Source organism: Pinus tabuliformis, chromosome 8 (genome assembly GCF_031772625.1).
Source record: "Pinus tabuliformis cultivar Carrire ecotype Pingquan chromosome 8, CPIR1, whole genome shotgun sequence".
NCBI classification, from domain to species: domain Eukaryota; kingdom Viridiplantae; phylum Streptophyta; class Pinopsida; order Pinales; family Pinaceae; genus Pinus; species Pinus tabuliformis.
In genome coordinates this window covers 1,907,488,050-1,907,504,950 of record NC_142294.1, presented here as the reverse complement: position 1 = coordinate 1,907,504,950, position 16,901 = coordinate 1,907,488,050, and positions in this window count along the sequence as shown.

Genomic DNA, 16,901 nt, shown 5'->3' with positions numbered 1-16,901 from the left:
GGAGAGGGCCTCCTCTCAAGCAAAGGACAACAGGATCAGGGCCCTAGAAGATATAATCATAGAGATTGGGCATGATCCCAAAGATATCAAGGGCATACAAGAGATATTGAAGCTGAGGGATGCAGATATGGCAGCTCTAAGGAGAAAGTTCAAACTCCCAGCCACAATTCACCCTCAAACAGATGAAGTGGCCCAACAGAGGCATGATAAAGATGCCACAGCTTTGCTGGTGTCTCTCTATAAGCAGCTCATCCAGACACAAGAACAACTGGGAGAATCAGAGGCTGCACAGGCAGCATTACAAGCAACTCTCAAACAAAGGGAAGAAGGGCAGACCTCCCAACCTCCTCCTCAAATCATTAACCTTGAGGAAGCTGCTCCAACTACTGTTCCTCCTCCTCAACAGACTGAACAAGCAGCACCATCTACTTCAGCACCTCCACCAACAGAGCAGGCCCCAAGCTTGGACATGCAAAAGCTGAGGAATGAGATCCAGGCCCTGGAAGCTCAAATGACAGAGCTGAATGAGACCAGGGATAAATTGGCCAAAGTGAATGATAGGTATGATAAATCCAAGCAAGCTGTGGCAGAGAAGGGCAGGGAGGTAAAAGCCCTCAAAGACAGGATCAAAGAGCTAGAAAATGAGCTCAAGTTAGATAAGGTTGTGGCTGGGCTTAAAGCAATGCTATGGGCTAATATTGGCCAGTCTATTACTGACCAATGGCAGTATATCGAGACAATCCATGAGCAGTTAGAGCTCATTCCAAAAGCACAGACTGAAATTCATAGATCAAGGGCTGCTCTAGGCAATATGCCTGAAGTTGCCACCAGGATGATTAATGTGCTCAACAATAGAACAAGTACTCAGCTGGCTAACATGGGAATTTCAAACAGAACTGAGACCATTCAGTTAATCAAAAGGGTTCTTACATTGAGAAACTTGGTGCAGACATTAGAGAGAAGAACCCAAGACATGCAGACTGAGGTAAAAAGGTTCATGGACAAATTCCTGGTACTGCAAAATAGAGGACTCCCTAGCTTACTGAACAGCGCAGGGAGACTGTTCACACATGAGCAGTACGCCAAGAGATTCAATGCATTTGCCACAAGCCAAATCAATGAAAAGCCCAGCAGCTCAGAGGAAACAGGGCCAACAACAGGACAGACTATCTACAACAGAGTAGAAAGTTTATTTTTTATAATGAACGAGATTAATCACGTGTTTGAAGTAGCTCCCAATTTTTATAAGTATACAGAGGCAGAGGAGACTATGGATGCAATTCTCAGGCATCAATTACCTACACAAGACTGGTGGGAAAATGCAATACAGAAGATTTTATAAACAGGGAGCCATTTAATGAATTTTGTTCATAGAGAATACAAAATTTTCATGCACAGGACAGTTTAAAAAGAATCAGCATGCATTAAAGGTGAAAGCTGGCTGAGCCAACTCAGCACAAACTTATGGCCAGCAAAGCAAGACGAGAAGCTACAGGTGTCCAGGCCGAAAAGCTACAGCAGAAGAGCTCCTAAAGCACATTTTCCATCATTAATGCGGATCACTGTAACCGACTTGTTGGCTTCCAAAAGCCAAAATATCTTCTGACAGATAGAAAGATGCATTTATGTTGTATTAAAGACAGCAATAACTTCTTATATGTTGTTCTGTACAAAGTTAATGAATATTTATTTCTCAGATGACTCAACGCCTTAGATATTTTGTAAAACTGTTTGTATATATTGGCCCCTCGCACAAGTTTGCGGGGGTTGTTGTTGATCTCTCTGGAAGAATTCCTTGTGCTGTAATCTTTTTCAGAAGTTTAATACAGAAGATGATGGAATTTCTCAAAGTTCTGAAGTGTTGAATGCGTTCTGGTGTTTGTTGAAACTGCATGATTCCTGTGTATCTCACAATACAATAAGTTTTCTGTAACTCTCTCTGTTATGTGTTTCAAATCTATTACAATCCATATATGTTTCCAATCTCTAAGTGTTCAGCAACAAAGAAAAAGAATAGCCTTCAGGATTTATTCATGCAATACCCTGAGCTCAATCTATGTTGTTAAGGAATGTTTTCTTCAGCTATAATCTTGATATGTGTAATTCTTAGTTGCTGCACTATTAGAATATATCTTTCACAGTGAACTAAGTTTCAGGAATTCAAGTTTGCTCCTGAGCAATATATTTCACTTTCACATCACCAGTCTAATGGAGAATTCTTAATTGCTTTCCGTTGGCTGACCATACATCACCAATTAAGTTTAAATCTTGTTTGTTGAGATACCCAATAGGCCCTGCAGTCTGAACATTCTCACCAAAGCATTTCAAGCATTTCGCAGCTCTAGACTCCATTGCCCAATGAAATACAACTGTTTAAACATTACATCTTAGGCATTTAAAGAGATCCTTCAACCAAAACATAAGCAAAAAACCTGAGCATAATAGCTAGCCTAAAATACTTCCATAACAGAGACAAATCAAAAAGAGAGAGCCCTCTCTGATTATAGTTTGGCTAGATACTGTAATCCAAAGATTGGTTAGTGGTTACCCCGGCCGTATTCCCTTGGGAGTCAAAGGGAACAACCTGGGAGTTAACATAACTGGCGACTCCACTGGGGAGTTCCTCAAGATTTCCTAATTTCTGTTTATTTCTTAAAAGCTGCTCATTCCCTTTGGTGCTAGCTTTGGAAAATATACAGTAAGTTCAAAATCTTGTCTGGCCTCTGTAGACACAAAAATATTCTGCAAAACACCAAAAAGAAGTTTAGAAGCTGGCTCCTAAAAAGGAAACCAGGCACACTAGGTCAAATCCTGACCCCAATCCACCAGCAGTTTTTAAAAATCCCAATATAATCCCTAGAATCATTAGGAAGCAGCAAAGGCAGGAAAATCCTAGTAAGTTCAGTCCTGAGACAGCTCACCCTGAACCTGTTACAACCCCTATTAAGGTCCTATTTCGTTCCACCCCGGTTTCCCCCAGTTCACCATCTACATCTCAAAGCCCTCCTTTCACATCTTCACCCACTGCACATATCCCCTTGAACAACACTCTAGGTGCTGCCACACCTGTTACCCCTGTAGTACACACCGTTCCTTTCATCCCAGCTACCCCTATAAATCCCCCAAACCTTGTGAATATGGCTAACAGATATGCACCCTTGCAGATACCAGCTAATGCTGCAGCTCTACCCCAAGACTACCAAACCAAAATCTTGTATTTTGACTCTAATGGCCCTTTGACAGCTGTCCAACACGGCAAAAGGATGCAAGACCATTTTGAGACCTATGAAATAGATGATGACAGTGTGAGAATGAGGATGTTTGTCCAAAGCCTGACTGGGGATGTAAGAACTTGGTTTAGATCCCTGAATGCAAATTCCATCACAACTCCTGATGAGCTGTATCAAGCCTTTACTAACAGATGGGAAAAAAAGAAAGATCCTCTGCACATACTTGGGGAATATGACACTATCAAAAGAGGTCCCCAAGAGACTGTTTTGGAGTATTGTGCAAGATTCAACAATGTATATAACGCAATCCCACAAAATTTAAGACCCCCTCCTGATTTAGCTTTGTACAAATTCCCTGATGGTTTTGACCCTGACATGGCCTATCAGTTAAAGGAAAGGGACCCTCAAACCCTTGCAGAGGCCCAAAGGGTTGCTGTCACAGTGGAAGCTAACCTGATTGCCAAAAGAAACAGGGCAAGGTTGGAAAAGAGAACCACCTTCAAAGAAGAACCCTCAGCCTTTGATCAAAAACTAGATGCAATACTCTCTGGTATGAAGAGACTAGGTGACAGAGTAGAATCAGTTGAGAGAAAGTCATCATGGGAAGCACCACAAAACAACCCTCCTAGGAATCCAAATTTTAGGAGAACTCAAAACCCAAACGTTGGCTAGGCCAGTGCCGACCAAGACATAAGACCCCCTTTCCAAGAAAACTATGCTGAAACTTCCACATCAAGTGAACCCAATGAAGATTCTCAGATTAATTTAATGGGTCTAGATGGGGAAAGTCAAGTCTTTTTGACACAAGAAGACCATGAGGATGAGGTAATCAAGCTGTTCCCAATCAAATCAGGTGAATCCTTTGACTTTAAACAAGGCTATGACACTGTTGTTTATGAAGTCCATAAACAATACAAGCTAAGGAGCAGAACTGTGAATGTAAATCAGCCTGAAAAGACAAAGGATAATCAGCAGCCTAGAAGAGTTATAGTCACAGAGCCTAATGACAAAACAAGTCCACCCGCAGAAGAAGTAATCATTGAAGAGATCACAGAACCATTATCCTTAAAACAACGGCCTATGGCTACTTCATCCTCTCAATCTAATTTAAATATTACTCCCCAAGAGATGGGTAAAAAGGATAAGTCCCAAAGTCAAGATAAGAATCAAGAAGAAGAGTTAGTGAACAAGGAAAGGACTGTTATCCATAACCCTAAGACCCAATCTGAAAAACCCTTTGACCTAGAAACTGAAATTGGAAAACTAAAGATAGCAATTCCTCTCTCAGAACTAGCCAAGCATGACATCTATAAACAACAGATCAAGAAGTCCCTTCAACTCACCAGCAATAAAGATGATGTCAATGTGTTAGATGACACCCCAGAATTACTGTTTGGCCCAGAAGTGGATGGAAAAACAGTAGTTACAGGGGTATTACCTTTTTATGTCAGCTTACATATTCATGATAAGATATTACATAATGCAATTTTTGACTCAGGTGCCTCTCACAATCTCATGCCAAAAGCAGTCATGGAGAGATTGAATCTAGATATAACAAGACCATACAAAGACCTGTTTTCCTTTTACTCCAGCCAAGTCAAGTGTTTAGGTCTCATAAAAGATTTGTGTGTGTCTCTGGTTCAATACCCAAACAAAACAATTCTAATGGATGTGGTAGTTGCTGATATCCCACCAAAGTATGGGATGCTGTTATCAAGATCATGGGGAGCTAAACTCCAAGGTTCCCTACAACTAGACATGTCATATGCCACTATTTCTGTTTTTGGGCAACCAAAAAGACTATACAGGGAAACACTCATGAAATACATGGTCAGCAGTGAAGAAAAGCCTCAAAACTTTCCCATATATGCTGTCCATTCAGATGTAGACTCATACATTCTCTTCAATGATAGCACAACTCTTTCAAATAATGTTGTTGAAACCAAGACACTCATACAAGAGGAAGACACTAATGAACAAACTGCTACCCAAGAAACAATGGTCCAACCATCATTAAGCCAAGCTGCTGCTCTAGAAGTCACATTAATTCCATCAAGGGAAGAGACTGCCCTAGAAGACAAACAAGATGGCAAACCAGAACTTCAACTTACATTGCCAGCCCATGAACAAATCATCAAATCTCCTTCACACCAAGATATTCTATGGTTCCTTGAATTTGACGGTTCAGTCAACAAATTAGGAGCAGGAGCTGGAGTTTGGGTACACAATAAAGAAAACAGTCGTGCAGAAGGCAGAGCCTATAGATTAAACTTCAGATGTACTAATAACATGGCAGAATATGAAGCTCTGTTACTAGGTCTCAAGCTAGTAAAGTTCCTGCAAGCTGCCAGGGTTTCAATCATGGGTGATTCAGATTTAGTTATTCAACAAGTGAAAGGAAATTTTGTCACCAATGACAAAAGACTAAGGTCCTATAGGTCTGTTGTTGCTGACATACTAAACTTTTTCTCTGAATTCCAAATTACTAAAATTCCTAGGACCCACAATCTGCATGCTCATAGTTTAGCCACATTTGCAAGTACCTGCAAGCTGCCTTTTGAGCCCCATCATTGCTTTACAACTGAGGTAAAACACAGACCCTCCATTCCAAACAATGTTAATGATTGGCAAGTGTTTGAGGATGATATGCAAATAAACAATTTTTTAACGCTGCAACAAGAATTTACAGGATTAAATATTGACATTGACAGAGCAAGTCAATCACAAATACTTGACAGAGCAAGTCAATCACAAATACTTGACAGAGCAAGTCAATCACAAATTCTTGAAAGAGCAAGTCAATCACAAATACAATTTGAACAAACTAACCACCCAATATCACCTAGAACAGCAAAACAAATGCTGAATCCAACTATCTTCAACAAGGAAAACATTCAGCAAATTCACCAAATCAGTTGTGAAGAAGTGGCCAATGCTGAAGATGAAATCATTGAACTGAAGGACAATTTTCTTCCAACAGGCCTCACTCCATTAGAGGATATCTTTGACTCAAATGACATCCCTAGAAAACCAAAAATGCAGCCATTGAAGAATGCAACATTGGCACCATTCACAAGCCCAAAATAATAAAATTGTCTGCATCTTTACCCCCTGATCAAAAGCCTAAATACATTGACCTCTTTAAGGAGTTCCAGGATGTTTTTGCATGGAGTTATGAGGACCTAAAGTCCTATGATACCTCTGTTATCCAGCACACAATCCCCCTCAAGCCTAATCAAAAACCCTTTAAACAAAAATTGAGGAGAATCAATCCTATGCTTCTCCCAGCAATGGAACAAGAGGTACAGAAAATGTTCAAGGCGGGCATCATAGCACCTATCAGATTCTCTGAGTGGATTTCAAACTTAGTCCCTACAAGAAAGAAAACTGGTGAAATAAGGCTGTGTGTGGATCTAAGAAATCTGAATCAAGTATCCCTCAAAGACAACTATCCCTTACCCAAGATGGATCACATTCTCCAAAGAGTGGTAGGGGCCTCAAGGATCTCATTACTGGATGGATTCTCAGGATTCAATCAAATCCTGGTGCACCCTGATGACCAAGACAAAACAGCATTTACAACCCCATGGGGAACTTTCAAATATGTAAAAATGCCTTTTGGATTGAAAAATGCAGGGGCAACCTTTCAAAGAGCAATGGATATTGCTTTTGCAAAGGAGATTCATGACTTTTTAGTCATTTACTTAGATGACCTCACACCTTTCTCAAAATCTGACCAAGAACATTTGAAACACTTAAGGCAGATTTTCTTAACCTGTAGGAAATATGGAATTTCCTTGAATCCCAAGAAATCCCTATTTGGTTTAGAGGAAGGTAAATTATTGGGCCACATCATTTCTAAAGATGGCATTAGGATAGATCCAGATAGGATACAAGCTATCCTACAAATGCCCCACCCAAGAAATATCAAAGAATTGCAGGGATTTTTGGGAAAAATCAATTTCTTGAGAAGGTTTATCCCAAACTTAGCAGAACTAATCAGATTACTAAATAACATGCTAAAGAAAGATTCAAAAGTGAAATGGACAGTTGAAGCAAACCAAGCCTTTGAAGGAATAAAACTGGCCCTCACCCAAACCCCAGTCCTAACAAATCCTAAATTTGATAGGGAATTTATCATATTTTCTTTTGCTTCCCAACACACAATTGCTGCTGTCTTGTTACAGAAAGATGACCAAGGAAATGAGAAGCCAATTGCTTTCTTTAGCAGAGCTCTTAGAGATGCACCTTTAAAATATCAAATCATGGAGAAGCAAGCTTATGCTTTGGTCAAGGCTATCAAAGACTTTAGGATTTACATCCTCTATTCACATGTTATAGCTTATGTACCAAGCCCTATTGTAAAGGACATACTCACTCAAGAAAACTTAGAGGGCAGAAGAGGAAAGTGGATTGCCAACATTTTGGAATTTGATATTGAGATAAAACCTACAAAACTAATAAAAGGACAAGGTTTGGCCAAACTAATGACAGAAGCAAATTTCCAAGCCTTAGACATCAACCAGCTGGACAGTGAACCGGAGCTGGCGACTCCAAAGATCAATGTAGCCTTTGAACAATCCCCTTGGTACTCTGATATATGTTATGTGTTACAAAACCTGTGTGCTCCCCCAGGATTGTCCAAAACTAAATGTAGGTTCTTAAAAATGAAAGCCTCAAGATTTTGTGTGATGGATGGAAATTTGCTTTGGAAAAACCATGAAGGCATACTACTGAACTGCTTAATTGAAAATGAAACTAACAATATCATGAAAGAATTTCATGCAGGTGACTGTGGTGGACACTTGTATTGGAAGTCCACTGTGGATAAAATACTGAGGGCTGGTTACTACTGGCCCACTATGTTCTCTGATGTCAAGAAATTTACCACCTCATGTCATAAATGTCAAGTGTTTGAGGGAAAGAGACAGCTACTGCCACTTCCCTTAAGACCTATTGCAACAGAGAGACCTTTCCAACAATGGGGCTTGGATTTCATTGGGGAAATTCATCCCTCATCTTCCGGCCAACATAGATGGATTTTAACAGCCACAGACTACTTCACTAAGTGGATTGAAGCTGTTCCATGCAGACAGGGAAATGATTCAATAATCATTCAGTTCTTGGAGAACAACATATTGGCTAGATTTGGCTGCCCTGAAAAAATAATAACAGACAATGCTGCTGCTTTTAGATCTAAAAAGATGGTGAACTTTTGCCACAAATTTCATATTACTTTGGGACATTCCACTGCATACTATCCCCAAGGTAATGGCCTTGCTGAATCATCAAACAAAAGCCTAGTAAACATCATAAAGAAGGTGCTAGAAGAAAATAAAAAGAATTGGCATAAGAAGCTTATGAATGCCTTATGGGCAGATAGACTAACAACCAAGAGATCAATTGGGACCAGCCCATATGAGTTGGTTTATGGATTAGAAGCCAAATTTCCTTCATCACTAGGGGTGCCTGTTATGAAACTTCTTCAAGAAAGCCAAGCTGAACCAAATGATATGCAAAGAAGAATCAATCAAATAATATGTTTACAGCAAACTAGAGACCAAGTTTTCAGCAGAGTTCAAGTTCTACAAGAAAAATTAAAGAAGGCCTTTGACAGAAGGACCAAGGCAGAAGATTTCAACATTGGTGACAAAGTCCTCAAGTGGGATTCAAGAAGAGAGGATAAGGGAAAACATGGAAAATTTGATTCCCTTTGGAGAGGACCATTTGCTGTCCAAGCAGTGCAAGGAAACAATACTTATTTCCTTAAAAGTCTAAATGAAACTGACTTGGATGAAGGTCCTGTGAATGGTAGGATGCTGAAGCACTATTTTGACTACCATCCATAAGTACAGCCTGAGTTTCCCTTGTACATATCCAAATGTATATATTACTTTCTGTTAAAATGTGAAAATGCAGTTTCTCAAGTTTTATTGATAATCAGCAAAAGGTAAATAGGATCAGAGGTCTACCAAGAAGGAAAATACACAATTTTAGCATTACAAAGCAGCATACTTCAGGTTGATAAAGGCAGTTAAGGGGCAAGGCAATCTGACCTACTGTTCTTGGTCTTTCAAATGAAAAACCATCCCCATGTGGAGCCACTGTTGGCTACCTATATCAATAGGTTTCATATTTCATGATTGGCAATGAAAAGGTCCAAATATGCTCTGCTTTGATGATGCAAAGATCACATATTTCCAAGAGAATACAATCTGTGCTTATAGCTTGATTTGGACTCAATTTTGATGGATGATCCAAAAGCCTAATCTGGATCATGCCATGTTTTAAATTTCCAGTTGTAGAATAGAGAAGGAAGTCTGTCCAAACTGTTTAATCTTGGAAGACAAGTAGTGTAGGTAGAGAAGTAAGGTTCCCAACTGCTTAATCTGGGACCTTGGAAGAAATAAGGGTAGAAGTAGATAGAAAGACAAAAGAAAAAAGCCAAAAAAAAAAAGGCAAATAAGGGTCTACAAGCCTAAGTGCACCCTCCAAGAAGAAAACAAAAAATGTTAGGCAAGTAGATGGGTAGGCAGTTGGGGTTGCAGGAATATCACTTCTTACAAATCAAAGGTGTGCTCACCTGTTTCACAAGGCAAAGTCAATGGATAGAGAAGTCCTTTTCCTCTATCAGGCTGCAGCAAAGCAAAGAAGCATGTCTAACTTCCCAAATTTTCCCCTTTTCCATTCATAACTAACATCCCATCATCAGTTGAGATTCATGGAAGAATTGGTGTTCTTATGCTGGTTCTTATGCTTTTAAAAGCCACATTTCCTGTGTAAAAATCTTTTCATTTTGATCTACTCCTTAAGCTAAGTGTTTTTCAAATAAACTTAGTATCATCTCCCCTCATTCACTCCTTTCATCCATATTAACCCTAACTCTATTATATAATTCCCCTATGTTACCTTTTCCCTAGTACTATAACACCATGGTGTATAAACCCCAAAACATTGTATAAATATCCCTCCCCTTGGCATTATAGCCAATAAGTCCTCTGTCAGGGATCAAATGACATCTGGTCACTTTGATAAACCTAGGTCTAACCCTCCTCCCCTCTTCTGAATTCATTTGGCCCATTGAAACCTTCATTTGTCAAAAGAAGCCTTGTAAAAGACCTTTCTACCCAAACCCGCTTCATTTGCAAATAAAACCCAAAAAACCCACTTTTTTGAAATTATCCAAAGTTTCGGCGTCGTATTACTTTTATTTTCAAAATACATTGAAAAGCATTACAAATCCGCCATATCCTAATGTTTTCCGCCGAGCGCAGATCCCCAAAAGAAATATTAAATAAATCCCGCCCCGTCCGTATTGACCGAGCACCTCACTCTCCCGACAGCCGTCCGATCGAGCGCTTCTAATCCGACGGCCCTGATTCATATCGGAGCGGCCCCGACGTCTGACGGATACCTTCCGATATCTGTCAGAGGGTGACGTCAGGCCTCCGCCACGCGTCACCCCCACAGCATATCGGAGGTACGCCTGACAAATACCACCTCCGTATCTATAGCGGTGCGATATGAAACCGCTAACCGCGTATGGTTTTGGTCAATCCGCCCGACAAACGTCAGACCCACGTCATTGCCACCCTGCCATCGCGTCAGCATCTTTGTCCGCCACTGCGCCAACGTGTCTGCCACCGCATCATCCCCGTGGACCAATCCTAGCTCGCCACGTCACCCGATGACGTCATGCTGACATCATCCGGCCCTGACCCCACCTATGACGTCATGCTGACGTCATCAGAAAAACGCGCCAAATTTCCAAAAATCAATATTATAGCCAAAATTTCGCGTTTTTTGCACTTTTCTACAAAAAACGTCTGTTGCTCCTGCATGCATTTTTCACGTCCAACCGCGCACCAACCTGCAGAACTCGACCTGGAGACCGCCGACGCACTATTTCCACCTGCATTTCTCTCCATTCCTCTTTGAAAACCAGGTATTTATCTTTGAGAATCCTTCCTTCACCTGGTTTTGTCTGTAAATTGCCAAGGAAGCTTAAATCTATGAAAAAACATACAATTCACCGGCGAAATCCTTGTGCCTAGCCCCATTTACAACTGTGAGCTCGAAAAGCACCAGCTGAGCCTTGTTTGCCCACATTTTCATTACAAACTGTACTCTGTTCGCGCAATCACGAAAAGACTTACTCAAACTGTACTTACCTGCTGAAAAAGACAGATTGAGACCACACATTGGTCTTATTTGCACTTCAAGCAGTATTTCAATTGCTGCAGCTGCTTCACTTACCCTCTGTTCCATACAATTCACATTTTTCATTGAAGAAAACTCTTTTGTGTTGCTCTGCATAGCAACTCCATCCATAATCCTAGGAGAAATCATGGACCCACCAGTGGCTCCCATAGCCCTTAATGTTGCCCCTTTGAACGCCCCTCAGAGAGAATTGGAGTGGAAGGCATTAGCAGATTTGGATTATAAAATCTCAGAAGAAATGCTAAGCCAGAGCAAGTTCCACATTCATCTGCTAAATGAATTAAAAATCAAACATGAGACTGGAACAGACATATTGGGCATTTGGGATTCCTTCCTCCCAATCTTCAAGCTCCCTCAGGTCAATCAATTTCCTGACCTAATTCACTTATGTGCTGATGGGTATGATGCCACCCAGAGGGCTGTGCTTGACCCTTCAGGCACAGTTGTGTTCTATATTACCCCTGAGGCCATCAAAGAGATGCTGCAGTTCAAAACAAAGAAGAAATTGGTTCCTCTATCACTGGTTGACCTGATAAGGCAGGGAGCCAAAATGACAGATGCCCAGATCACCAAACTAAACCAGCTATTTATTGATTCTGATACTGTGAAATATCCTCCCATTTGTCATGTTTACCTCAACCAATTGGGCAGGGACCTTGTTGATATGATCAGTCCCATTCTGGGGTATGACTCAATTGAGTATGTAGATGAAACTGTGCTGCTGATGATGCTCATGTTCTCTCCTGGCAAAAATCCAGTCTGCTATGACTATGCCACTTACATATCAGACAAAATGCATGAGCAATTGATGAACCTATCAAGGGAAAGGGTGTTCAAATACACCTCCTACATTTACCACTTGATTTTATACCACCAACATGAGAAATTCTCTTTTGCTATGAAAAGAGAGGATGCACAAGGCAATCCGAGGTCAGTAGTGTATTGGACCTCTGCTTTCCACTGCAGTTACTATTCTCCATACACCTACTGTGAGTTCATAGATCTCTTCATCCATCCAGCCATGACTCTGCCTCTGGGCTCACCTCCTCCAAGATTAACTGATGAGATGCAAAGACTCCTTCACTTGTCAAAAGCATACAGCATTGGGGATTGGTATTTTTACCAACATCACACAGTCATTAGAATATATGGCTATGAGTTACCCCCATACAGACTGCCCAGATATGTGCCTATGAGGCTCTTTGCCCTAGAATACTTCAGGCAGTTTGGCAATGTTGTTGTGCTTCACTTTTCAGGAAAGGGCAAGAAGGCACAGTTGAAAGTCAGGAACCAACTTGGCCACTTTGTCTATAATAAAAGGGAGGAAGGTTGGATAGAGGCAGATAGAATGTTAGAAGGCCTTGGTTTAAAGACCAGTTTCCTCTGGAAACCTTATGACCCCAACCACTTCATCACTTTGAGAAGGCTTAAATATAAGCTATCTGGCTATGATCATGTGAAGATTCTTCACATTGAACAACATGCAAACCAAGTAAAATGGAGGAGAGGAACCCTAGAAGAGCCTATTACACAAGAAGAGCTGAATGAAAGAGCACGTAAAAATCTTCTAAAGATGGCTGACTTGGAGCTTTCTGCACAGGTGTTTACTCTTCCAAGCATTCAAGTGGGAACAGCTGCATCTTCTTCCACAACAAATCAGCAAGCGGCCAGAGCTACTGAGCAAGCCTCTACCAAAGGAAAGGAGAAAGAAATGGAACCAGAACAGCCACCTCATGAGGAGGTACAGCAACAGCAGCAGGTAGAACAACAACAACAACAGGATTCATAGCAAAGAGAAGGGCAGCAGGACAAAGAGCAGCCCACACAGCAAGAAGGGGCAGTTGAGGCCCCAATTCTCACTGAGCAGCAGGCTCAAAACATGGTGCCTCCTAGGCAAGAAGCTGCTAACGAAACCTCAGTCCTCCAAACTCCACAAAGGGAGGATGTAAGCAGAAAAAGGGATAGAGAGACTCCCTTGACCACATCAATAAGGCATGGGGAGAAAAGACAGAGAGTAAATCCTTTCTCTGAGGAAGAGATGCCTAGAGGGAAATCTTTGGGTATGGGCCTACCCAGTATGGAGGCATCTGCAAGTTCCTTCCAGCAGGAACAAGAGAGAATAGTGGGAGGGGAAGTCAGCTCCTCTAGCCAGCAGAGAGAGGGTGAACTGAGCATTAAACAGCAGTTCATAGACATAAAGAGGAGAAGTGACCCCATAAAAATACAGTTGTATAACCATTTATTGAAAATGGCTCCCACCAACCAGCAGCGACTGATGTCTGCCTTTGATGTAAATGAGGGCAAGATGATCATGAGTCACTTCACGCCAACTACTTTGCAGCCACAGTCCCCTTCAGATTACCTGAGGACCAATCTTGAGGTCCTGGCCAAGGACATCCACCCAATGGACAAAATTGAATTGCACAAACAAACAGGTGAGATGGTCTATGCTTCATTGGCAGACAAAACCTTGGACAACTACAGGCTAGAAAATAGCCTAAATAATACAGCTGCTCAGCTTGAGTTGGAGAGGGCCTCCTCTCAAGCAAAGGACAATAGGATCAGGGCCCTAGAAGATATAATCATAGAGATTGGGCATGATCCCAAAGATATCAAGGGCATACAAGAGATATTGAAGCTGAGGGATGCAGATATGGCAGCTCTAAGGAGAAAGTTCAAACTCCCACCCACAATTCACCCTCAAACAGATGAAGTGGCCCAACAGAGGCATGATAAAGATGCCACAACTTTGCTGGTGTCTCTCTATAAGCAGCTCATCCAGACACAAGAACAACTGGGAGAATCAGAGGCTTCACAGGCAGCATTACAAGCAACTCTCAAACAAAGGGAAGAAGGGCAGACCTCCCAACCTCCTCCTCAAATCATTAACCTTGAGGAAGCTGCTCAAACTACTGTTCCTCCTCCTCAACAGACTGAACAAGCAGCACCATCTACTTCAGCACCTCCACCAACAAAGCAGGCCCCAAGCTTGGACATGCAAAAGCTAAGGAATGAGATCCATGCCCTGGAAGCTCAAATGACAGAGCTGAATGAGACCAGGGATAAATTGGCCAAAGTGAATGATAGGTATGATAAATCCAAGCAAGCTGTGGCAGAGAAGGGCAGGGAGGTAAAAGCCCTCAAAGACAGGATCAAAGAGCTAGAAAATGAGCTCAAGTTAGATAAGGTTGTGGCTGGGCTTAAAGCAATGCTATGGGCTAATATTGGCCAGTCTATTACTGACCAATGGCAGTATATTGAAACAATCCATGAGCAGTTAGAGCTCATTCCAAAAGCACAGACTGAAATTCATAGATCAAGGGCTGCTCTAGGCAATATGCCTGAAGTTGCCACTAGGATGATTAATGTGCTCAACAATAGAACAAGTACTCAGCTGGCTAACATGGGAATTTCAAACAGAACTGAGACCATTCAGTTAATCAAAAGGGTTCTTACATTGAGAAACTTGGTGCAGACATTAGAGAGAAGAACCTAAGACATGCAGACTGAGGTAAAAGGGTTCATGGACAAATTCCTGGTACTGCAAAACAGAGGACTCCCTAGCTTACTGAACAGCGCAGGGAGACTGTTCACACATGAGAAGTACGCCAAGAGAGTCAATGCATTTTCCACAAGCCAAATCAATGAAAAGCCCAGCAGCTCAGAGGAAACAGGGCCAGCCACAGGACAGACTATCTACAACAGAGTAGAAAGTTTATTTTTTATAATGAATGAGATTAATCACCTGTTTGAAGTAGCTCCCAATTTTTATAAGTATACAGAGGCAGAGGAGACTATGGATGCAATTCTCAGGCATCAATTACCTACACAAGACTGGTGGGCAAATGCAATACAGAAGATTTTATAAACAGGGAGCCATTTAATGAATTTTGTTCATAGAGAATACAAAATTGTCATGCACAGGACAGTTTAAAAAGAATCAGCATGCATTAAAGGTGAAAGCTGGCTGAGCCAACTCAGCACAAACTTACAGCCAGCAAAGCAAGACGAGAAGCTACAGGTGTCCAGGCCGAAAAGCTACAGCAGAAGAGCTCCTAAAGCACATTTTCCATCATTAATGCGGATCACTATAACCGACTTGTTGGCTTCCAAAAGCCAAAATATCTTCTGACAGATAGAAAGATGCATTTATGTTGTATTAAAGACAGCAATAACTTCTTATCTGCTGTTCTGTACAAAGTTAATGAAATATTTATTTCTCAGATGACTCAACGCCTTAGATATTTTGTAAAACTGTTTGTATATATTGGCCCCTCGCAAAAGTTTGCGGGGGTTGTTGTTGATCTCTCTGGAAGAATTCCTTGTGCTGTAATCTTTTTCAGAAGTTTAATACAGAAGATGATGGAATTTCTCAAAGTTCTGAAGTGTTGAATGCGTTCTGGTGTTTGTTGAAACTGCATGATTCCTGTGTATCTCACAATACAATAAGTTTTCTGTAACTCTCTCTGTTATGTGTTTCAAATCTATTACAATCCATATATGTTTCCAATCTCTAAGTGTTCAGCAACAAAGAAAAAGAATAGCCTTCAGGATTTATTCATGCAATACCCTGAGCTCAATCTATGTTGTTAAGGAATGTTTTCTTCAGCTATAATCTTGATATGTGTAATTCTTAATTGTTGCACTATTAGAATATATCTTTCACAGTGAACTAAGTTTCAGGAATTCAAGTTTGCTCCTGAGCAATATATTTCACTTTCACATCACCAGTCTAATGGAGAATTCTTAATTGCTTTCCGTTGGCTGACCATACATCACCACTTAAGTTTAAATCTTGTTTGTTGAGATACCCAATAGGCCCTGCAGTCTGAACATTCTCACCAAAGCATTTCAAGCATTTCACAGCTCTAGACTCCATTGCCCAATGAAATACAACTGTTTAAACATTACATCTTAGGCATTTAAAGAGATCCTTCAACCAAAACATAAGCAAAAAACTTGAGCATAATAGCTAGCCTAAAATACTTCCATAACAGAGACAAACCAAAAAAGAGAGAGCCCTCTCTGATTACAGTTTGGCTAGATACTGTAATCCAAAGATTGGTTAGTGGTTACCCCGGCCGTATTCCCTTGGGAGTCAAATGGAACAACCTGGGTGTTAACAAGGCGAAATAAGGGTCAATGGGAAGCTTATAAATAATTGATTCTAACAAAACAATCAAAACAAAAATCTAAAGAAAATGAAAAATTAACAATCGTGTAGGATAATCAAATAAAATAAAAATCCTAAAAGGCGTTTAGCCAAAAATTTATAGAAAGGATCCCCATTATTTGTAGTGAACAAGTCAAAAATAGGGGTGTTGTGTTTTACCACAACAGAACCATAGCTTCCTCTTTGCCCGATCTCTTTTAATTTCCATGCCCAAAATATAGTTTGCAGCACCAAGATATTTCATGTCAAATTTGGAGGACAATTATGTCTTCAAATCT